The sequence below is a fragment of the Lepus europaeus genome, chromosome X, assembly GCF_033115175.1.
Source record: "Lepus europaeus isolate LE1 chromosome X, mLepTim1.pri, whole genome shotgun sequence".
NCBI classification, from domain to species: Eukaryota; Metazoa; Chordata; class Mammalia; order Lagomorpha; family Leporidae; genus Lepus; species Lepus europaeus.
Window position 1 is genome coordinate 111,533,387 of NC_084850.1, and position 23,769 is coordinate 111,557,155.

At 39.7% G+C, this 23,769-nt stretch overlaps 1 pseudogene; it reads right to left on the reverse strand.

Moving 5' to 3' along the window:
- Positions 1-20,851: 20,851 nt before the first annotated feature.
- LOC133753457 (bifunctional 3'-phosphoadenosine 5'-phosphosulfate synthase 1-like) lies at positions 20,852-22,732 on the reverse strand (annotated as a pseudogene).
- Positions 22,733-23,769: the final 1,037 nt, after the last annotated feature.

A 23,769-nucleotide genomic window follows, 5' to 3' on the forward strand; every position in this document is an offset into this window, starting at 1 on the left:
ATTGGAGGGTGAACCAACGGCAAAAGGAAGACCTTTCTCTCTGTCTCTCTCTCACTGTCCACTCTGCCTGTCAAAAAAAAATTTAAAAAAAAGAAAAGAAAAGACTGGTCCATTCATCCAAATTTTTAACTTTCTGGGGAGCTGCCTGAAGAAATAGCTTCTGTCTGGCATGTCTGGGAGGACTGACAGGAGTAGGTACACTGTAGATACCTGGGAGTACCTTTCTCTCTCTCTCTCTCTCTCTCTCTCTCTCTGCCTTTCAAATAAAATAAATAGAAATTTTAAAGTTATGAGGCATTACAAATGAAAATGGGCCAAATAAAAGAAGAAGAAAAATAGCTCCTGAACTGACCCTAAACAAGTGAAGATATATTAATTCCTCAAAAATAAAAGAAAATAATTGTCATGAAGATATCCAAGGAGCTCGGGAAAATAATGCATTCACAAAATGAAAATTTCAACAGGGTGATTAAAATATTTTTAAAAGGACAAACCTGAAACTTTGGAGATGAACAATGCAATAACCAAAATGAAAAACTCAATAGAAGGGTTTAACAGCAGACTTGAGGAAGCAGAATAAAGAGTCAATGAACATGAAAGTGGGCCATATGAAATTATCCAGTAAGAGGGACAAAAATTAAAAATGAATGAAAAAGAGGGAACAAGACCCAAGGGACTTGTGGTACACCATTAAGTAGACCAATATATGCATTATGGAAGTCATAGGAGAAGAGATAGAGAAAGTAGAAGAGAATTTATTTAAAGAAATGCTGACTAAACACTTCCTAAATCTGGATAAGGAAACAGATATCCAGATTCTTGACGCCTAATGGATTCCAAATAAGAGAAATTCAGACTAATCCATACCAAAAAACATTATAATCAAATTGTGAAAAGTCAGAGAATTTTGAAAGCAAGAAAACTGACATGTAACATAGAAGAGGACCTCAGTAAGACTATCACTGGATTTATTAGTAGAAATGTTACAGGCCATAGGGAATGGGAAGATATAAATAAAAAATACTGAAAGAAAAAAACCTGGTAACCCAAATACTATATTTGGCAAACTGTTCTTCAAAGGTGAGAGAGAAAGATTTTTTCAAATAAGCTGAGGGAGTGCATCACCATTAGACATGTCTTAACAGCAAATGTTAAATGGAATCATTAAAGTTGAAATGAAAAATGCTGAACAGAATATGAAAATATAAAGCTCCCTGGTAAAAGTAAATATATACATAAATATATGATAATATAATACTGTAATAGTGATGCACAAATTACTTTTAATTTTTGTATGGAAGTTAAAAGACAAATGCATATATATTAATGAACACGTAAAATGATGCAATTTGTAATATGTATAGCATAAAGTTTGTGGTGGAGAGATTAGTAAAAATGTAGGGTTTTAGTATTTGATTAAAGTTGCGATAATTGTAAGGTGTTTTCTGTAAGATGCACACTATCCACAAAGAAAACATTTATGAGCAGGTCATCAGAAAGTTCATGGAAAATGAACGTTCTAGATATAGAATCCTTATTTTTAAAAAATATTTATTTATTTATTTGAAAAGCAGAGTTACAGAGAGGCAGAGGCAGAGAGAGAGAGAGAGAGAGGTCTTCCATCTGCTGGTTCACTCCCCAGATGACTGCAATGGCCAGAGATGAACTGATCTGAAGCCAGGATCCAGGAGCTTCTTCCGGGTCTTCCACGCAAGTGCAGGGGCTCAAGGACTTGAGCCATCCTCCAGTGCCCTCCCAGGCCACAGCAGAGAGCTGGATCAGAAGCGGAGCAGCCAGGACTCAAAACAGCTCCCATATGGGATGGCGACACTGCAGGTGGCAGCTTCACCCGCTACGCCACAGCATCAGTCCCATTAACATTGTCTTTTAAATCCATTTGTTTCATTAACTTTATTTTTTATTTTTTATTTTTTTTGACAGGCAGAGTGGACAGTGAGAGAGAGAGAGAGACAGAGAGAAAGGTCTTCCTTTGCCGTTGGTTCACCCTCCAATGGCCGCCGCGGCTGGCGCGCTACGGCCGGCGCACCGCGCTGATCCGATGGCAGGAGCCAGGTGCCTATCCTGGTCTCCCATGGGGTGCAGGACCCAAGCACTTGGGCCATCCTCCACTGCACTCCCTGGCCACAGCAGAGAGCTTGCCTGGAAGAGGGGCAGCCGGGACAGAACCGACACCCCGACCGGGACTAGAACCCGGGGTGCCGGCACCGCAAGGCGGGGGATTAGCCTAGTGAGCCACGGCACCGGCCGTTTCATTAACTTTTTGAAGGGCCTGCATATATAAGATATAGAAAAGAAAATGGAAAGGGAATCAAAGTGTATCACTGCAAAAACATCAACAAAACACAGAGGAAGACAGCAAGAGGGGAAAAGAGTGACAAAAGAGCTACAGAATAGAAAATAAATGGCAAAATACATAAAATGGCAATAAATCATTCTATATAAGCAATTGTTTTCAATGCAGATGGATTAAATTCCTTGATCAAATGAATGGTTGAATGCATAAATCATCTAATTTCCAATTAAAGTTGTATGCTGTTCATAAGATACCCACTTTATGAAAACATACATAAGCTCAAAGTCAAAGGATAGAAAAAGGCAATCCTTAAAAATGAGAATGAAAAGAGAACAGAAATGGTTACACTTATATCAATGACTTACAGCAAAAAACTATCATAAGATATAAAGGACAGTATACACATTAAGAGTGCCAGTTGGGGCCGGCGCTGTGGCACAGTGGGTTAACGCCCTGGCCTGAAGCGCCAGCATCCCATATGGGCGCCAGTTCTAGTCCTGGCTGCTCCTCTTCTGATCCAGCTCTCTGCTATGGCCTGGGAAAGCAGTAGAAGATGGCCCACGTGCTTGGGCCCCTGCACCCATGTGGGAGACTTGGAAGAAGCTCCTGGCTCCTGGCTTCGGATTGGTGTAGCTCCAGCTGTAGTGGCCATCTGAGAAGTGAACCAGCAGATGGAAGACCTCTCTCTCTTTCTCTACCTCTCTCTGTAACTCTTTCAAATAAACTTTAAAAAATCTTAAAAAAAAGTGTATAAAAAAAAGAGTGTTAGTTAACCAAGAAGATAAAACATTGATAAATATGCAATTAACAGCAGCACATTGAAATACATGAAGTAAGCATTGACAAAAATGGAGAGAAATGACAGAAACACAATAACTAGAAGATTTCAATACCTTAGTTTGAATAATGGGTAGAACATTCAGACAGAAGGTTAGTAGAAACAGAGGACTTGAACAATAGCATAGACCAAAGGGGACTCAATCCAACAACAGCAGCAGGACATGCATTCTTCTTGAGCCCACATGGAGCCTTCACTAGTGTAGGTCATGTGTTAGGTCACAGAACAAGTTTTAATGAATGTACGAATATTGAAATCATACCAGGGCTGGCGCTGCAGCGTAGCGGGTAAAGCTGCCACCTGTAATGCTGGCATTCCATATGTGTGCTGGTTTGAGTCCCAGCTGCTCCACTTCAGATCTAGCTCTCTGCTGTGGCCTGAGAAAGCAGCAGAAGATGGTCCAAGTCCTTGGGCCCCTGCACCCACGCGGGAGACCCTGAAGAAGCTCCTGGCCCCTGGCTTCAGATCAGCTCAGCTCTGGCTGTTGCAGTCATTTGGGGAGTGAACCAGGGGATGGAATATTCTCTCTCTCTCTCTCTCTCTCTCTCTCTCTCTCTCTCTCTCTGATTTGGTAGACAAAGAAACCACTGAGCTAAAGCCAGCCCCTCTATCTCTCTCTGTAACTCTGTCTTTCAAATAAATAAATCTTTAAAAAAAGGAAAATATTTTGAGACAAACGCAAATACAACATAGCAAAACTTGGAGGGTACAACAAAAGCAATAAGACGAAAATTTATAATGAAAAAAGCTCATAATATAGGCCGGCGCCGTGGCTTGATAGGCTAATCCTCTGCCTGTGGCGCCGGCACACTGGGTTCTAGTCCCGGGGCGCCGGATTCTGTCCAGGTTGCCCCTCTTCCAGGCAAGCTCTCTGCTCTGGCCCGGGAGTGCAATGGAGGATGGCCCAAGTCCTTGGGCCCTGCACCCCATGGGAGACCAGGAGAAGCACCTGGCTCCTGGCTTCAGATCAGCTCGATGCACCAGCCGCAGCGCGCCAGCCGAGGCGGCCATTGGAGGGTGAACCAACGGCAAAAGGAAGACCTTTCTCTCTGTCTCCCTCTCTCTCACTGTCCACTCTGCCTGTCAACAACAACAAAAAAGCTCATATTATAAATGAAGAAATATCAAATTATCTAACTACATCTCAGAGAATTACAAAAAGAACAAGCTAACCCCAAAGTTAGCTGAAAGAAGAAAATAATAAAGATTATAGCAGAAACAAATGAAATAGGAACATGGGCCGGCGCCGTGGCTCACTAGGCTAATCCTCTGCCTGCGGCGCCGGCACACCGGGTTCTAGTCCTAGTTGGGGTGCCAGTTTTGTCCTGGTTGCTCCTCTTCCAGTCCAGCTCTCTGCTGTGGCCCGGGAAGGCAGTGGAGGATGGCCCAAGTGCTTGGGCCCTGCACCGGCATGGGAGACCAGGAGGAAGCACCTGGCTCTTGGCTTCGGATTGGCGCAGCGCACCAGCCGTAGCAGCCATTTAGGGGGTGAACCAACGGAAGGAAGACCTTTCTCTTTGTCTCTCTCTCTCTCTCACTGTCTAACTCCACCTGTCAAAAAAAATGGAATAGGAACATGAAAATCAATGAAAAGATCATCAAAACTGACAAATCTTTAGTTACACTAAGTGAAAAGAAAAAAGATAATTTAAAAAATTATAAATCAAGGAGGCTACATTAGAACTGATGCCACAAAAATAAAAAGGATTAAAAGAGATCATTAAGAACAATTATAAATCAACAAATTAGAAAACCTAGAGGAAATCTGTAAATCTCTAGAAATATAACTTAATAAGACTGAATCATGAAGAAAAAGAAATTTAAATTGATCTATAATCAATAAGGAGATTGACTCTGTAATCAAAAACTTTCTACAAAGTAAAGCCCAGGACCAGATGGCTTCACAGGTTGAGTCCACCCAACATCTGAATAATTAACACCAATCCTTGAAATCTTTCAAAAAATTGAAAAAGAAGGAATATGTTCACTCTCATTTTATGAGGCTAAGAAGTAGCCTGATACTAAAGCCAGAAAAAGACACCACAAGAAAAGATGTATCTAAAGTATAAAAAACTATCAAAACAGAAAGTAGACTTTGCCAGGGCCTGTGGGGAGAGGGAAATGGAGAGAGTCTATTTAATAGTTACAGTCATGATAAATGAACATTTCTAGAGATCTACCATACCACATTGTGCTTACAGCTGATTACACTCTACTGTATAGTTTAAAACTTTTAGGAGGGTAGATCTCATGTTGCATATTATTTTACCATGGTAAAAAAGCCCAAAGCCCAGAATCAGGTCTAATATGATGAAATCACAATATCACCTGTACTCACCTGGGCTCCTGGTTTTCTTCTCCATATGGCTTCCATTTCCTGGATTAACCCCATGGCTAAAGTAGCTACTGTAGCTCTACCTACAAGTACTACGTCCTAGTCATGCAGAAAGGGAAACAACTGGGACAAGGCAAAGTTGTTTTTTTTCAAATTGAAATTAGTCCTTTGACGTTCCCTTCTTTGAAGTCCCACAGAATATTTCTGCCATCTTCTAATTGGCCTGAGCTCAGTCACATTGCCATATATCTCAGGGATGATGGGAAAGTAGTCTTTTAGCTGGGTGTCTTGACACACTACACAAAGCCAGGGTTCTATTACTAAGGAGTAAAAGGAGAAAGACTGATACTATGAACTCCATGTAGCCTATATGTTTACAGGACTCATATATTTATATGTGATATATACTATATACTGTCATATATTTGTGCCACAAGCTATAGCCCTATATTCTTTTTGCTACAGATTTTCCTAGAAATTGAGCACATTGTGACTCCAGAGATAGGCCATTCCACCAGAGGTTTTTTAAGGCTGTTGAGTTTGTGGATTCAAAAGGCTTCCATAGCTTAGGCAGATTATGTCAAGAGCCCTGGATGATCACTGAGGTCATACATAGGGGTGTTCATTGTTAAATTAACAACAGGAATCTCTGTGCACTAACCTCCCATGCAGGACCTCTGCCCTCAAAGAGTTGTATTAGGAGAGCTAACAATAAAACTTGTTTTCAGGGCCAGCTCTGTGGCACAGTGGGTTAATGCCCTGGCCTGAAGCGCCAGCATCCCATATGGGCGCTGGTTCTAGTCCCGGCTGCTCCGCTTCCCATCCAGCTCTCTGCTATGGCCTGGGAAAGCAGTAGAAGATGGCCCAAGTCCTTGGGCCCCTGTACCCGTGTGGGAGACCCGGAAGAAGCTCCTGGCTCCTGGCTTCGGATCGGCACAGCTCTGGCTGTTGCAGCCAATTGGGGAGTGAACCATCAAATGGAAGACCTCTCTCTCTCTCTATGCCTCTCCTCTCTCTGTGTAACTCTGACTCTCAAATAAAAATAAATCTTTTAAAAAAAAACTTGTTTTCAAAGATTTATTCCATTTTAGTGTATTAAGTGGAGGATATACTTATGTCTCATAAATTTTAGTTAGGCCAAAGTGTCTAACTCCATTGTTTGTTTTCTTAGATGCTTCTTTAATTAATGAAAAAAAGACTTACTTTCTGTTAATGTATTAAGTGAAGGATACTCTTATGTCTCATAAGTTTCAGTTATGTCTAAGTGCTTGCAAAAGATGTATTACTCTTGGGTGCTTCTTCAAAGTTAATTAAGTATCTTAAAAAAAAAGAAGTGAAATTAACTTTGAGATCCAATGACTTTGAACAGCCCTCGTCTCAATTGTTGAGAAACAGTTTCTTCTTTTTTTATTTTTCTTTTACTTTTTTTTAATACAAATTGATGAACTCTTTACTTACTACATACTTTATCTTCTGTGCATAAAGTTAATTGAAAATAAATGTTAGTATAAGATAAGGCTGGGAAAAGGAGAGGGAGGAAGAAGAGGGGTGGGAGAGTGGGCACGGTGGGAAGACCACTATGTTCCTAAAGTTGTATTTAAGAAATTCATGAAGTTTGTATGCATTAAATAAAAGGTTTGAAAAAAAACACATTGTCAACGTGGGCATTTGGCACTGCAGATAAATTGCTGCTTAGGATGCCAGCATCCCATATTGGAGGGCTTAGCTTGAGTCCCCTCTCCTGTGCTTCTGATGCAGCTTCCTGCTAGTGTGCACCCTGGAAGGCAGTGGCGATAGCTCAAGTAGCTGAATCCCTGCTCTCCATGTGGAACACCTGCATTGACTTCAGGACCCTGACTTCAACCTGGCCCAGCCCTAGCTCTTGTGGACATGTGGGGAGAGAATGAACAGATAGAAGGTCATTCTCTATCTCTTTGTCTCTCTGCCTTTCCAATATAGAAGTGAACATAAATAATTTTAAACACCTTGTCTATATTGAACATGTTCAACTTAACCAAGTTTTACCTCCTAGAAAAATTTTATCAGCAGGCCAATAAGAAAAGCCTGGTGCATGATAGATGTGGGTTTGGATTGTACAGTATGCCTGAAAAAGTGATGTTCTCATTTAAGATTCATAAAGGGATCTAAAGAAAATAAGTGATTTTTTTAGATTGAAGTTTACCAATTCACTCAATTATTCTTATGAACTGGCTTCCAGGTGCTTCTGGTCCTACTAGGAATTCTGGTTGTCAATAATTCTTTTAAGAGTCAACCCACCAAAGGAAACAACCCACTCTAGATGTAGACTCACCTATACACCTCTGTAGAGATTATTTTACTAGTTGTTTTAGTTGCACTCTAGTTGAATTCCTTCCTCTGCCTGAGAAATCCCACTTTCTAAATTTTAGTGGAAGGTAGGACCTGCCTCCTTTTGTAGAATTGAAAATGTCACATGCAGATTTTCCCCAACATCCCTTGCAGCTAGAATGTGCGCATACAACCACATTCTGCTACTCAGATGCACCTGTTGGTGCAATAAGACTTTGAATTGAAGCTAACCAACCCAAAAATCTGTCACGACTGAGTCCCCAGGGTGTCAGAGACAGCTGACAGTTTGCAATGTCTAATACTGTGGTAGTTGTGGCAGGAACTGTAGCTAGCATCCACAATATAGTCACGGGGACAGCTGGATCTTCTACTACCAACTCAAATTCCTTTTAATAAATTCCTTTTCTGTTCACATCAGCCAAAATTGTTTTCAGACTGACATAACCTCAAATTTCCACAAGTGCCCAGGGTTTCTCGTTTTTTCTGCTGTTTTGTAGTTCTAATATTTTTAATTTGGAATTAGTTTTTCTGAGTGGAAAAAAATAGAAACATGAAAGCAATGGAATAGTTTTGCTTCCCTCCCATCAACTGTTATGACCTAAACACTATTCCTATAATTTTCTGTATCTTCTCCAAAAATATTAAAAAAAGGAATTGCATCTTGTTTTTGCACATTTACTTAGTGGCCCTAAACTCTGTCTGTAATTACTAAAGCCATTCGTAAGGATTAAAGCATGAAACATTCTTTCCTATTCATATTTGGTTAATTGTTCCCAACTTGTCTTTGTGTTTTTAAAATCTTTGTTGCTCAGCAAATTCTCTCTGCAACTTTAATGGATTCTTCTGATGCCTCTGTATTAGCAGGGACCCAACTCACCTCAGGATTTTTCCAAAAGGGAACTTGTAGTGTCACAACAGAATCAACCTGGCAAAGCCTGAACCAAGTGCTAAAATAATGATATTAAGATTGTCTCTCTCCTCTTCCTCATCGTTTTTTTTTTTTTTTTCCCAACAGAAAGTCGTGTCTCTATTCCACGTGCCCTAATGCTAGGAAATATGTTCTCCAGTAACTTTCTAGTACTTTGACAATAAGGGTCAATCATGGCAGTGAATGAAGAACTAGAGAATGAAAATAGCAACAGGCACATTAAAACAACTGTGGGCTGTTGAAAGAGCTTGTGTGATGCAGCAAATCAGCCACGGGGAGGCTCATGGGAAAATGACTTTTCTTTGCCACATAATACAAGTGATGAAAAATACTTCAGGTCTTTGGAATTTCTCTAACAGCTTACTTTTTCTCCAGCCCACATACATGGCCAAACCTAATTTACATGGATATTGGTTGAAAGTGGAGATCAGTTTTATCTCTGATAGGACAATTTCTGAAATTCATTGTGCAAGTGACTGATGGGAAGAAAATTCCAAGGCATTGTAAGAAACTGAATTAAAGCAAATTGACTCAGGAAGCACCACTTGCCTTGTTCTGGGGGCGGTCACTTTTGGGTGATAACGAAAAGGGATATTGCAGAGCAATTGCCTAGCTCATTGATGGCTGTGAGAAATTCACATGTGTGTGTCCTAAAAGGGGCTGAGCTGAAGGGATATTAGGGAAATGGAATTCATGGAAAAGGAATCGGGTAGCACTATTTTAGATGGCAAAGGAAAGAGAGTTGATGAAACCTGTTATCTCCCCCTTTCATTTCTAATTATAGCTTTTTGAAAAATCTGAGTCAAATTACATTTGAGTAATTTTAGTAGGCATTAATCATAAAATGGTCCAAAAGTCAGATTCTGTAGTGGTGTAATTATTTTCACCATTCCTTACTTTAAAATCCTTTTGATCATGAATTCATTTGAAGAAGAATTCACTTGGTTATTTTTAAGTCATATGACTTTTAAATATATGTTCTGCCTGCACAGAAAAAAATAATCCTTTAATAATATGTGATTTAAGTTTTTTGAGTATCACATTTGACTAGTCTTAATTAATGTGTGTGTCTACAGAATCTGTGTATTCTATCTGATTTAAAAAAAACCAAAGAGCATTTTGAGTACTTTGTTAGGGAGTCTTTGAGGCCTTATGATGGGGAGATGGAAGAAAACATGATACAAATGCAATAAAAGAGTTCCCATTAACAAAGAGCCTTTAGTATAATAGGAAATATAGAGATATAAACAATATAAGTAATCAGTTGAAAAACATAAAATAAGGGTTATAGTATGATGGATTTTTAGAACTCTGTGTGTATTTATATATTTGTATAGAAATACAACTTAAAATGCCTTAAGTCATGATCCTTAGAAGAAAATCTTGGGAAGAGGATTTGAACACAATCAGTTTATTAAAGAGATGTTCCCAGAGAGGGATGGGATGAAAGAGAACAGAGAAAAAGGCAAGAAAGAGTGCCATTTTACAGAGTAGCTTCAACACAATCCTAGGAAGGACTTTGGAGTACAGGTTACACTTCGGAGTTGTCCCCACTTGAAGCAAAGAAGTGGTGCTTTCTTACTTTCGCAACCACAATCGTTGAAAAGAAGCTCCAGTAGTTTCAGGGAAGTCTTCCTCCTGAAAAAGAGCTCCAGGTATTGGCCTGGATGTTGAAAGCATACCAGAGTTGAGGCAGGGGCACATAGGACCCCCATAAAGGGATCTTTCTGCACTCTATAGCAAGTGTGGGATATTTTGTCTAATTGTAAAATGTTCACTCTTTACTATTGTAAGATATTATTATATGATGATGCTGTTTTCACTTAATCCTGCAAAGGGGTCATTCCTTTATATTGTCATGTCCTTCTGTAGGCATTTAAAGCATGTAATTCCTTAGAGTTGGTATTTAAAATGATGTGCTACCAAGTGCATGCACGAATGAATTTAAGCATAATGAATGTAGAAAAGTCCAATTCTCATAACATTTTCTTGGAAGACATACAGATGAAATAACAGCCTCTATAGATAAGAACTTTTAAGAATGTGTTTCATCATGTATATCAGCTGTAAAAAAGAACGAAATCCTGTCTTTAGCAACAAAATGGATGTAATTGGAGGCCATTATGCTTAGTGAAATAAGCCAGTCCCAAAAGACAAGTATCATATGCTTTCCCTGATTCATAGTAACTAATACACAGAGTATAAAAAATGTATGTATATGAGTAAAATAGAATTTATGAGATTAGGTTGTTTACAGCCCTTGTCTATACTCTTGAGGAACAGTGGTTTTTCTACTTACTACTTGTTGAATTCTTTATTCAGTGGAAGGTTAAGATTGTGATTGTAAAGTAAATTGAAAGTATGTCATTGTAAAAATTAAAAGAAAAATAAGAAAGGTGGGGCCAGCGCTGTGGCACAGTGGGTTAAGGCCCTGGCCTGAAGTGCCGGCATTCCATATGGGCGCCGGTTCTAGTCCTGGCTGCTCCTCTTCTGATCCAGCTCTCTGCTGTGGCCTGGGAAAGCAGTAGAAGATGGCCCAAGTCCTTGGGCCCCTGCACACGCATGGGAGACCCAGAGGAGGCTCCTGGCTCCTGGGCTTCAGGTCGGCGCAGCTCCAGCTGTTGTGGCCATCTGGGGAGTGAACCAGCAGATGGAAGACCTCTCTCTGTGTCTCTACCTCTCTCTGTAACTCTGTATTTCAAATAAATAAAATAAATCTTTTAAAAAAAGAAAAATAAGGAAGGAGGAGGGAGGGTGGAATGAGGCAGGGAGGATATGGTAGGAAGTATCATTATGTTCTTAAAACTGTATATATGAAATTAATGAGATTTGTTCCCTTTGTATATATAAAATTTAAAAGAAAAAAAAGAATGTGTTCAAAACTGTTCCTTTAAACAGAGGCTGGCACTGTGGTACAGCAGGTTAAGCCGCTACCTGCAATGCCATCATCCCATATGGGCACCAGTTAAAGTTTTGGCTGTTCCATTTCTGACTCAACTCCCTGCTAATGCACGTGGGAGTGCATTGGAAAATGGTCTAAGTGGTTGGGCCCCTGCCACACACATGGAAAACCTGCATGAAACTCCTGGCCTTGGCCTAGACCAGCCCCAGCCATGGTGGGCATGTGGGGAGTGAAACAGCAGATGAAAGATCTCTGTGTTTCTCCTTTCTCTCTGTGTGTGTCTCTCTCTTTCTAACTGCCTTTCAAAGAAACAAATCTTTAAAAAATTTCCTTCCTTTAAACAATAAATGCCTCATAAGGAATGCATCCCATAACACTATCATTTTCAAAACCAGATGTTTTCTAATGGTTTTCTATTCTGCCTGTGTAGAACTTAATGCCATGAATCTGGCAAATCTCCACAAGGGGACACAGTTCTTTGTTTCAAAACGTTAATTCATTCTATATGTATTTATGGAGGGCCTGGGAGCCCTAGAAGTTCAAGGACATCTGGTTCTCCTGGAGAATAGCACCACATGGGAGGGGCTACATCACCTACAGCAAATGAATTCTAATCAGTGAAAGTAGCACACTGAATGCACCTCGCATCTGGGGGTGCTTAGGTTGAGTATTTGGATGTTAAGCTTGCATATACTAGGCGAGGAAGGAAGAAAAAGGACATTCCAGCCAGAGAATCATCCTATTTAAAGGCAGAAATAATATAATAGCAAGCTAATATTTATTGAGGGCTTCTTCTTTGCCGAGCACTGTACAATGTGAATCAACATGGATATGTGAAAGACCTTGGGGTTCAGCTGCAATGTGTTCAGCTCGAGTCCTGGCTGCTTCCACTTCCAATTCGGTTCTCTGCTCTTGTACTTAGGAAACAGTGGAAGATGGCCCAAGCACTTGGGTTCCTGCACCCACATGGGGGACCTGGATGAAGCTCCTAGCTCTTTGCTTCAGCCTGACCCACCCCCGGCCATTGTGGCCATCTGGGGAGTGAACCAGCAGATGGAAGACCTCTCTCTGTGTGTGTCTCTCTCTCTATCTAACTATGTCTTTTGAATAAATAAAATAAACTTAAAAAGTAGGTTCTGACTTTGTAGGTTGGGAGTAGGGCCTAAGATTCTGTAGCTGAGTAAATTTCTGAGCGCTGCTGAAACTTCTGGTCTATGGAGCACACTTTGTGTAATAAGACTCTAGTCCACTGGTTCTCAGATTGGATGAAGTTTGAAACCACCTGGGATGATTAACAAATTACTTATACCTAGACTCTATCCACCTAAATTATAAGTTAATGTGTCTGATGTATATCTTGAGCATTGGAATTTCTATAAATTTCTCAGATATTTCTATTTTTTTAAGATTTATTTATTTGAAGGTCAATGTTAGAGACAAGGAGAGAGATCTTCCATCTGCTGGTTCACTCCCCAAATGGCCACAATGGCCACAACCAGACCAGTCCAAAGCCAGGAGTTGAGAGCTCCATTTGGGTCTTCCTCTTGGGTGACAAGGACCTAAACACTTGGGCTATTAGCAGGGAACTGGATTGGAAGTGGAACAGCCGGGATATGAACCGCTCCCACATGGAGCAGTTTGTTTGGTTGGTTTTTTTTTTTTTTTTAGAAAGCTTTTAGTTAATGAATATAATTTCATAGGTACAGCTTTTAGAATATAGCGGTTCTTCCCCCCCCCCATACCCACCCTCCCACCCCCACTCCCATCCCACCTCCCACTCCCTCTCCCATCCCATTCTTCATTAATATTCATTTTTAATTATCATTATATACAGAAGATCAACTCTATACTAAGTAAAGATTTCAACAGTTTACACCCACACAGACACACAAAGTGTAAAGTACTGTTTGAAGACAAGCTTTACCATTAATTATCATAGTACAACTCATTAAGGACAAAGGTCCTACATGGGGAGGAAGTGTACAGTGACTCCTGTTGTTGATTTAACAAGTGACACTCTTGTTTATGATGTCAGTGATCACCCAAGACTCTTATCATGAGCTGCCAAGGATATGGAAGCCTTTAGAGTCCACAAACTCTGATCTTATTTAGACAGGACCATAAGCAAAGTGGAAGTTCTCTCCTCCCTTCAGAGAAAGGTGCCTCCTTCTTTGATGGTCCATTTTTCCACTGGGATCTCACTCATGGAGATCTTTCATGTAAGCCATTTTTTGCCACAGTGTCTTGGTTTTCCATGCTTGAAATGCTCTCATGGGCTTTTTAGCCAGATCTGAAAGCCTTAAGGGCTGATTCTGAGGCCAGAGTGCTGTTTAGAGCATTTGTCATTCTATGAGTCTGCTATGTGGATTGCTTCCCATGTTGGATTATTCTCTCCTTTTTAATTCTATTGTTATTAGCAGACACTTGGTCTTATTTATGTGATCCCTTTGACACTTATTCCTATCTTTAATATTAGTTATGCACTTAAAATGATCACTTTAGTAAGATGGCATTATTACCTGCCAACTTAATGGGATTTGGGTCCAATGGCAAGTTTTTAGCTTTACCCTTAGGTGTAAGTCCGTGAGAACGTGTGCACAGGCAGCAGCTTTACTCACTATGCCACAACACCATCCTCCCTCCATCCCAGGTATTTCTAATAATCAACAAAGATGGAGAACCATCAAAACTAGTTATAAATGGACAAGTAAATGACTAAGGGTATCTCTGAGATGTCGGCAAAGCACCGTTGAGAGAAGGAATAATTTGCTGAAGAGAAGATATTGGAAACTAGAAGGACGATAACTTCTGATTGGAATAGAATACTTAATGAATTTGAACAAAAATCACCAAGACATGCAAATGATGTTTCATATTGCAGTAGTCAATAATTCAGACTTTCTATTAAATCAGCAATTAGGATTGAAAGTGTTTCCTTAATATTTACATACATTATGATATTAAATGTAATAAACTTTTTCTATTTATAAAATCAATATGTGGTTATTGCAGAAAATTTGAAAAGTATTACTCATAATCTCAACACGTAGAGAACTGTAACATTACATGTTTCCTTTCATAGTATCTTATGCATTTGCACAGGGTGTGTTAAGTTTTACAAAATTGTATTTTTTAAAGATTTGTTTATTTTATTTGAAAGTCATAGTTACACAGAGAGAGATAGAGAGGCAGAGAGAAAGACGTCTCCATCTGCTGGTTCGCTCCCCAACTGACTGCAAGGCCAGTGCAGTGCCAATCTGAAGCTAGGAGCCAGGAGCCTCCTCTGGGTCTCCCACACAGGTGCAGAGGCCCAAGGACTTGGGCCATCCTCCACTGCCTTCAGAGGCCACAGCAGAGTGCCAGATCAGAAGTGGAGCAGCCGGGACTTAAACCAGCTCCCATATGGGATGCCAGCATTGCAGGCGGTAGTCCCACCTACTACGCTACAGTGCCAGCCCCACAAAATCGTATTTTTAAAAAAAGTATCTTAAAATATAGTTTTAATGACTACTGTTCTCTATTATCATTTACAATTTAATTATTTTTAAGTCACTATGGGGCATGATATCCTTTTCCTCCTTTGGAAAAGTGGCTCATCATAGTATATGCCACAGCAGAACTTAAATAATTCAGTTCAATAATTTTTACTAGGCTACTATTCTCTTTCATTTCTAAAAACAAAGACTTATAGTGATGCCTCAATATGAAAATTGTATGACTCTATAAATGACAGTAGAACTGAGCTATAATATAAGGCTATTTTTATTAGTGGGTTGTGTTTTACTTTCCATTTGAACATAAAAGGCTTAGATGAAAAGCACTCCTAGCAATTTCTCATGTTGCTTGGTTATTCAAATGTCTAGTTGTTAATTTGGATGTTGGAATTTCTGCCAATGAAATATATAGAAATTTCTCAACACCTGACAGATACTTAAAATAGCTCAAGCCAAGCTATGGAAATAGCCTTTGGCAGAGAAAATGCAATCAGCTTTGTTCTAAGTGTCTAAAGGAGGAGTCCTTCTTACTGCTAGCAATAATTGAACAGTGACTCTCATTATTTAGTTTGATAGGATGCTAGAGATAGCTGTTTAGAATTTATCCATGCTAGCATTTGGTGGCTTTATCATTCATTAAAACTCCTAAACACTTCATGTATATAATCAGTGGTGAGACTTTGAAAATGGCGTTATTCTCTTAAAATTTTTAGTTGTATGATGTTAAGTGTATGATATACACTTAGGGGGGGTCAACCTCCCAACACACAAACTCTGGAGACAAAAAGAAAGAAAGAATCAAGCTGAAGGCATTATGATACCTGATTTCAAAGCATACATGGAGGCCAGTGTTGGCACATAGCAGATACAGCTACTGTCCGAAATGCTGACATCCCAAGTGTCCCTGTTGCTCCTCTGTTGCTCCACTTCAGATCCTGTTCTCTGCTAATACATCTGGAATGTCAGCGGGAGATGGTCCAATTGCTTGGGCCCTTGTCACTCACATGGGAGACCTAGATGAACCTCCTAACCCCAGACTTTGGCCTGGCCCATCCCTGGGCATTGCAGCCATTTAGGGAGTAAACCAGTGGATGGAATCAATCTCTTTTTCTCCACCCCCCCCCATAACTCTTTCAAATAAATAAAAATATTTTTTAAAAACCATACCACAAAACTTTAGTAATTAAAACAGCATGGCACTGGCATAAAAATCAGCATATAGACCAATGGAACAGAATAGAGAGCCCAGAAATTAATTCATGTATGTACAGTCCATTGATTTTGGATGAAGGTGCCAAGAATATACATTAAAGAAAGGATAGTCTTTTTTTTTTTGACAGGCAGAGTTAGACAGTGAGAGAGAGAGAGACAGAGAGAATGGTTTTCCTTTTTCCGTTGGTTCACCCCTCAAGTGCCCGCTAAGGCCAGAGCGTTGAGGCCAGCGTGCTGCGCCAATCCAAAGCCAGGAGCCAGATGCTTCATCCTGGTCTCCCATGTGGGTGCAGGGCCCAAGCACTTGGGCCATCCTCCACTGCCCTCCCGAGCTACAGCAGAGAGCTGGACTGGAAGAGGAGCAACCGGGACAGAATCTGGCACCCCGACCGGGACTAGAACCCAGGATGCCAGCACTGCAGGTGGAGGATTAGCCTAGTGAGCTGCGGCGCTGGCCGAAAAGATAATCTTTTCAATAAGTGCTGCTGGAAAACTACATTGAAGCTGTAACATAAACTATATATAAACAAACATTCTGTTTCTGAGATCTATCCCTATTGATACATATAACTCTAATTCATTCCCTTTCATTGTTGTATAGTATTTCATCTTATATACTATCCCACAGTATAACTGTCCATGCTTATTAGAACTATTTAGTCATATTTTTTTTACTAAAGTGGTGCTATAAACATCTGATCATATCTACGTATGAGAGTTTCTTTAGAAAGTATACCTAGGGTTGGAATTGTTGGGTCATAAAATAGGCATATCATTCATTTTTATTAGACATTGTCAATTTTTTAAAAAAAGTTTATATATTTGAAAGGCAGAATGGCAGAGAATTGTTGGGGGAGAGACAGAGAAGATCTTCCATCTACTAGTTCATTTCTCAAACACCCGCAATAGCCAGTGCTAGGCCAGGCCCAAGCCAAAAGCCAGGAATGCCATTAGGGTCTCCCAAATGGGTGGCAGGACCCCAAGTACTGGGGTCATCATCTGCTGCCTCCCAGGCAAGTTAGTGGGAAGCTGGAGCAGAACCTCAGAGTAGCCTGTATTCAAACAGAACTCCTATATGGGATACAAGCACCCTAAGTTATGGCTTTACCAGCTGTGCCACAATGCCCTTTCTGATTTTGCCAAATTGTAAACCAAAATTATTGAGACAATTTCCAATCCCTACCAACAATAACAAAGAGATTAAATTACTTTACACCCTCGCCACCTCATAATATTATCAAACTTTTTCTTTTTTATCAAACTGATGGAAAATGACATTTCATAATTGCTTAAATATTCATCAATCAAATTTTTCATCATTACTGTTTATTGTCAAAGATTTTTCTTAGTCTGTGAGTTAACTGCTCCTATTTTTTGCTCGTTTTTGACTCAATTTTCCCATCCACTGGTTCACTCCCCAAATGCCCACAATATCAGAGACTGAACCAGGCCAAAGCCAGGATTCAGGAATTCAATCCAGGTCTCCCACGTGGGTGGCAGGGACCCAACTACTTGAGCCATCACTTGCTGTCCCTCAGGGTGCACATTAGTAAGAAGTTGGAGTCAGAAGCAGAGCCAGAACTCAAATCTATGCACTCCAATATGGGATACAAGTGTTCTAAGTGGCATCCTAACCTCTATGCCAAATCCTATGCCCCAGAAGATGAGTTGTGATGAATCTATGTCACATGGTATTGTGGTGACATGACTAGCATATTTCCCTGGGTAACCTCTTTTGCTAATATGTGCAGAGAAGGATTATCTGATAAGCTGCTTGGAGCGCACAGTTCTAAATGGCTTTTGCTATACCAGCTGAAAGAAAGAAGATGGCTAGGAGAAGTGACATCTCAAATTCAGTATATAATTTTTCACTTAATCTCCTATTTTTCACACCATACTTCTGACCTTAATTGTACATGATATTCCCCAGTCCAAAATTTCCCTGTCTTATTCTCTCCCAAGATCAAACTTCAGTTGCTGCTTGAGTGTGAGTAGTACAGTCAAATGTTGCACGTAGTGAGGTAGGGCATCTGGACTTGAAATTCTTCATACACAGAATTTCGAACAATTCTTCTGCTTTTAGCCCTACCCTCACACCAAGGCTCATCGTTACCACTGGTAGCTAAACTTTTCAGGGTGTTTCTGGGTAAATCATATTGGTTTTCATTTTTCCCCTTTGCCAGTTTAGGATTTAGATTTCTCAGATTTTCTAGATCATTTACTGCTTTCCAGCTTCCAAATTTTGTTGCTGTTACCTTATCGCCTATTGTATTTACCCTTTCAGGTTTCTATCTCTAAAACCATCCTTTTCCTATTATTTTGGAGCAGCTTTGAGGAGGAGCGCGAAAAAAGTCATATGTTTCTGGATGCACAATTTCTTTTGAAGTAAGGAACTCTGTTCTCCCATGTTCTCTTTGTCCCTTAGTTCTTTTTGTTCAGTCATCGATCATGAAGACATAAAATCATATTCCCATTTTACAGATAGAACATTTTAGTAACAAGAGAAGCCAAGTCATTTTCCTAATATGTCTGTTAGGGGAAGCACAGTAGCTCAGTGCATTTGTGTTAAAGGGAAAAAAATGCTGTAATACTATGCAGTTGTCATGTTTTAGACATGAATTACTCTATCCTGCTTACCCTTGTTGCTTTCTAATTGACCTCTATCAATGTCACAGCCAAGTAATAAAAGCCAGGATTAGTTGCTGAATATGAAATAACCTGGCTAAATATTCACACATTACTCTTTTCTCCAAAAAAAGATGACACTTATGTGACCTAGTATTTTTCATGATAATGAGTATAATTACCTAACCAGCTGAAGGGAACTTGGAATTCATCTGAGAAAAGACTAGCAGTGCGTTTTCAGAAACTGGAAGCATTACAAATTTGTGAGTTGAGTCTTTTGGAGACAGGGAAAAAGCTGAGGCTATCTAAAATTTAATTCAGTATCTAAAAGTAGGTCTTAAAAGGAATATGATGTCTTACCCTTTAGAAGAAGAGTGTTCTGGATACTTATGCCTCCTGAAGCGATTTACTGTGTGGATTTCTCTTAAGTCAGCAGGATGGTTACTCTGGGCTTAAACCAAGAACAGTTCACAATCAAATTTTCAGATTCATTATTTTTGCAACTAACTGTTGACCTAGGAATCAGACCAATATTGCCCGCAGATAATGTCATAACCTGTTGATGAAACTATCATTATTATTTTTTGCCATTTCTTTATTTATTTGGAATGTAATCTGCATCTCACTTATTAAATTGTATCAGATGAGCTGATGTTTCATACAGCTCAGTTGTATTGTTTTGAATTTATGGATGAAATGAACCTATACCAAAAACCTGTGATTATTCCATAAGAATGCTTCTGAATTATTTATACTTCTTGTTAGTACAATTCTATTTGAAAATGCACTAAATTGCATTTGCAGACATTTATATTGAAGTTGGACATTGTTCTTGGTTTGTGGCTTTGCTTTCAGGAAGAAGAGTGCTATATTTAAATGAATCGATAAAGAATAAATATACTTGAAAAAGAGTTTATGGTTTGGTGTTCTTAGAGTGAAGACACAGAAAGAGAAGTGTCTCAAAGTGTGAGGATAAGCATTGATCCTAGAGTTTATCTAGACTATCCTTTTCATTTTTTGGAACAACAAGTCTTGGAGTGATTTAGTATCCTTATCCCACAATGCTCAGTTATTTGATGGTGGAGCTAGAAGTAACCAGTTCTCTGGTCCCACGGGTCTATCTTCTTTCCATGTTACTATGGCGGCAGAGTTTTTTAGAACAGTTTCCACTTTTAATGAAAGAATTATCAATTTTGTAGTTTTACATTTTTATTTAGAAGTAACTTAAAACTTGAAAAAGAATTACATTCGTGGTATACACAACTCCCTATCTTTATTTGTATTTTTTTTTTGTTTTTTAAGAAGCTATAAATTAATTTTATTGAATACAGAAGTTCATTCAGAGCTTACACAGATTAAAAGAATAGATTAAAACAGCTGAAAGATCAATAGCTAATTGGAAGGAAGGAAGCAGCTTATATTTACCATGTAGAAAAAAAAATCTAATTGCTAGAAATGTCTTGTAAAATTCCCAAACAAGATCTAGCCCAGTTTGTGGTTTAGTGATTTTTTTTCTTTTTAAAGGATGAAAAGTGAGATTCAACATGTGTATTACTGGTTACAACTAATATAGCAGCTTGAAAAAAAAATCATGAGACAGAAGCATAAATTTAATATAAAAGACAAGACTTTAAAACTATATTGTAGAAATACTAACTATAAGTGGAAAAGATACATTAAAACCAGCAGTGCATTACACTAGTTCAAAACAGAACTCATCAGGCAGACCAAAACTGACACCAAGTTAAGGAGAAAGGTCTGTTTATAGGAAGAATGTCAGGATAGACACAACTATAAAGAAATGCCAACAGTGATTCCGTGGTCCCCTCTTGTTACTCAGTGAAGTGTTGAAGGTAGACTGACTGGGTTGCCACCTTAAATTTTCTCCAAGGATTTGTACTTCATCAGCATAGTCCAAACCTTGGGAGCCATGAAATCTTCAGGTGGTTTCTGGCCTTCTTAGGCAGTTTGGCATGTTCCTGTTCCTGAAATGAATTCAAAGTCTTTATGGTGTTCAGGGTCGTAGTAGTTCATATATTTCTTTTTCTTATTATAAGCTGCAACTCAGAAGGGAACTATTTCCAAGGTGATGAGGCCTGGGGCCATGGTCAGCACTTTGGCACCATGAGTTGACTCATAAAATCCTCCCCTGTTTCTGGACGAGGCATGCCAGCAGAGTCTTGTCCAACAATGTAGAAATTCTCTCCTGCAACCACCCGTGCTCCACAATGCCACTGGACCTCAGTTGGCCCAGCATACATCATGGGGAACAAGAAGATGGCCACCACCTTTGCTTTGGGATTCAGGACTCCTTCCTCCAGCAAGGCAGCAAGCTGTTTCATGCACCACATCAAAGGAACATCATTGTCCTTTGTCCAGTCACCAAGAGGGTGGAGGAAGGAGAAGGAGGACAGGCTGCAGGTAGCCTGTCTCTAAAAGTTGCTCGTGAGTGTCCAGCATTAACAGAGCACGTCCATCGTGCACTGGGTTGCCTAACTGGAAAACAAAGATGACAGCTGCATTCATATATATAAACTTCTGCTTTAGCTCAATAGGAGTAAGATAATATTGATCCAAACCATCATTCCAACAAATTTGGTCGAGGACTTGAAGATTTCTTCCAGTCAACCAATATCCTTCTTTCATAGCCATCTTGATGTAGGGGTGGTTCTTACAGGTTTTCCCTCCCTCTCCCCCCGTCTGGCACAGTGCTTCGCCTTTCTGTGCTCAGAAAATTCTAGATTGTCAAGAATAACCACATGGCAGCCTTCCTAGGTCAGAGCAAATGCTCTACAGCCATCTAGCCTCTCTTTGTCTTCATGAGTAGCTGTCAGAATTATAGACACTGACAGGTTAATGACACCCCCATCCAGAAGACAATTGAAATGAAGGCACTGCAAGTACTCCCTCTCTCTCATAAAGCCATGCAGGGGTGTTGTTCTGCCTTCTGCCAACATCTGCATCCATTGCATATCTGCTTTATTAATTTTCAATGCTGGTAATGTTTCTGCGTCTGTTTTTGCCAAATGAAGTTTATTTCCTAGCACATAAAATTCTTTTATTTCATAAGAGGCGTCCACAGGTACAATATCCCATTCCTGTAGAAGTTCCACAACTTGCTGGACACAGTTATTGACATCATAGGAATCTGTTGTCAGCACCAATTCAGAGGCTTCTGCTTTTTCATATTCAGAATCAATCCCATTGAAACTTTTAATTTCTCCTGCCCAGGCTTTTTCATACTTTCAGTTCCCTCTGTTCACATTCAGAGGAGCATCAATGAATACTTAAAAAAAAAAGATAAACTTGGAGCTTCATGAATTTGTCTTGCTTTGTTGTGATCCTGAGTATAAGATGATATAAAATTCATGATGCACACTAAGCCAGCATCTGCAAACAGCTTAGCAACTTCTGAAATGCATCAAACATTCTCTTCTCTGTCCTCAGGGCTAAAGCCAAGATTTTTATTGAGACCTTGATGAATATTGTCATCATCCAAAGTGTAACACAAAATACCATGGCAAACAAAGTACTGCTCCAAAGCCATGCTCACTGCGGTCTTCACTAAGCACCAGATAAACCTGTTAGCCACACTGTGCAACCATGAAAGCCACCTCTGGTCCCCACCACCTGGTCTCTCTTATTCCTGCTGACATGATGGGCTTGATCAGTGACATTCGTGGCTTTCTGCATTCCCCAGTTCTGCATGTTATTGCCCAACTTGACTTTCTTGCACAGGCTACAGGGAATTTCCATGGCTTTATAGTGCGCAGATGCCTGTGTTCTATTTTTAATTTTTAAAAGATTTATTTATTTATTTGAAAGTCAGAGTTGGAGAAAGAGACCATCCATCTGCTGGTTCACTCCCCAGATGGTGGCAATGGCCAGCACTGGGCCAGGCCAAAATCAGGAGCCAGGAGATTGATTTGGGTCTCCCACGTGGGTAGCAGGCACCTAAATGCTTGGACCATCCTCCACTGCTTTTTCCCAGCCTGTTAGCAGGGAGCTGGATTGAACGTGAAGCAATCAGGACAGGAACCGGTGCCCATGTCGGATGCCTGTGTTGCAGGTAGTGACTTTATCCACTATGTCACAATGCCAGCCCCAACTCCTTATCTTTAAATGTGTCATTTGTTAACACTTTTCCACATGTGTATTATGTGTGTGTACACACACAAATACACTTAAATTTTTCAGGGTGAAGAGGCATATAGATGCAACTAACTTCGGCATATATTTCTTAATAACAAGGAAATTCTCTTATAAAACCATAGTAAAAAATTCAAGAAATTAATATGGATACAATATATATTATAATATATTATTAAATGATATATAGTCCATATCCAACTTTTATCATCACAAAAATGTCGTTCTGGCAATTGCATTTTTTCCCCATCTCAGATCCGATCCACATTTATACATTATACTTAGTTGTCAGGTTTCTTTAGCCTCCTTTAACATAGACTATTTTCCAGCCTTTCTTTATCTTTCATGACATGAGCAGTCTTTTTGGAATATCTCTTAGTTTGGGTTATGTGATGTTTCCTCATGAGTACATTCGGTTTATGTTCTCTTCTAGCAGAGATACTACAAAAATGGCCTGATGTCCTTCTCAGAGCATCACATCAGGAGGCACATAATGTTGTTGCTTTGTGCATCATTGATAATAATAGCTTTCACATGTGTTTAAGATGTTCTTTGAGGTTTCTCAGCACGGTATGCTCAGTACAGCATAAGAAGGCTGCATGGCAGGAGGTTCCTAAAATCCTTCTGTTACCTAAACTAGATAG